The sequence below is a fragment of the Anabrus simplex genome, chromosome 7, assembly GCF_040414725.1.
Source record: "Anabrus simplex isolate iqAnaSimp1 chromosome 7, ASM4041472v1, whole genome shotgun sequence".
Classification (NCBI taxonomy): domain Eukaryota; kingdom Metazoa; phylum Arthropoda; class Insecta; order Orthoptera; family Tettigoniidae; genus Anabrus; species Anabrus simplex.
Genome location: NC_090271.1, coordinates 161,699,966 through 161,701,646, shown reverse-complemented (window position 1 = coordinate 161,701,646; position 1,681 = coordinate 161,699,966).

Below are 1,681 nucleotides of genomic sequence, written 5' to 3'. Positions count from 1 at the left end.
GGATGGGAAGATCGGATGGGATAGGCAAGGAAGAGGGAAGGAAGCGGCCGTGGCCTTAAGTTAGGTACCATCCCGGCATTCGCCTGGAGGAGAAGTAGGAAACCACGGAAAACCACTTCGAGGATGGCTGAGGTGGGAATCGAACCCACCTCTACTCAGTTGACCTCCCGAGGCTGAGTGGACCCCGTTCCAGCCCTCGTACCACTTTTCAAATTTCGTGGCAGAGCCGGGAATCGAACCCGGACCTCCGGGGGTGGCAGCTAATCACGCTAACCACTACACCACAGAGGCGGTTTGGAATAACTTACCAAGGGAAATGTTCAATAATTTTCCAATCTCTTTGCGGTCATTTAAGAAAAGGCTAGGAAAACAACAGATAGGGAATCTGCCACCTGGGCGACTGCCCTAAATGCAGATCAGTAGTGACTGATTGATTGTCAATGAGATACTGGGTAATGAATTTCTAAAGAGAAGGGAGTTATTCCTCATGAATAAGTACCATGAATTGATTTCGTAGGCACAGTGTAGAGAAAAATGTATCGGCCCGCCTGCGTGGGATAATGTTTAGTGTGATTAGCTGTCACCCTCGGAGCACGGGTTCGATTTCAAACTCTCTGCCAGGATTTTTGAAAGGTGGTACGAAGGGTGGAACGGGGTCCACTCAACCTCAGGAGTTCAGCTGAGTAGAGGTTGGGGGGGGGGGGGGGTCGATTTCCTCCTCAGCCATCTTGGAATTTGTTTTCCGTGATTTCCCACTTCTCCTAACTTAACGCCACGGCCGCTCCCTTGTTTATACCTTCCAATATTCCCATCCCGCCACAAGGCCTCTGTTGTGCATAGCAGGTAAGGTCACCTGGGAGAGGTACTGATCCTCCACCCCAGTTGTATCACCCCGACCCAAAATCTAACGCTCCAGGACACTGTCCTTAAGGCGGTAGAGGTAGGATCACTCGCTGAGTCCGAGGGAAAAATGAACCCTGGAAGATAAACGGATAGTTGCCGGACAATTGCGGTCGCCGGACATTTGCTGTCACTGAGATAAATTTGTGCCCACTCACAGAAATTCCCCAGTTGTCACAGGACGTTTGTGCTCACTGCAGAAGGGGATGGCCCTCATTAGCTTAATCTCGGGGTATCCCCGCTAACCTGCCTGAGCACCTGCTCGCTCCTTGCAGATCAACATTTTTCTCTCGCGGGCATTATTTAGAGATTGATACCTTAAGCCACAAACCATTCAATTCCGAAACTTCCTGATGTCAGTACTGTATTTACTATTGTGTGCTGTAATGGAATTGACAGTTACTAATCAGGGAAATGCCCCTGTTCAGCATAGCAGGTGAGGCTGCCTGGGCTAGGTACTGGTCATACTTCCCAGTTGTATCCCCCGACCCAATGTCTCACGCTCCAGGACACTGCCCTTAAGGCGTTAGAGGTGGGATCCCTCGCTGAGTTCGAGGGAAAAACCAACCCTGGAGTGTAAACAGATTAAGGAAGAAAGAAAGAAAGAAAGAAAGAAAGAAAGAAAGAAAGACATTGTCAAGGAAATGGTGCAGAAGAAATATGATATGAGTAAGGGAAGTTGTTCAATGATTGAATTGAGCACTTGTGAGGTAGGCAACCCGCACAGCAACGGTCAACGACCTACTTTTAAAGAAACCGACAGAGTCCTCCCTGTACAGCT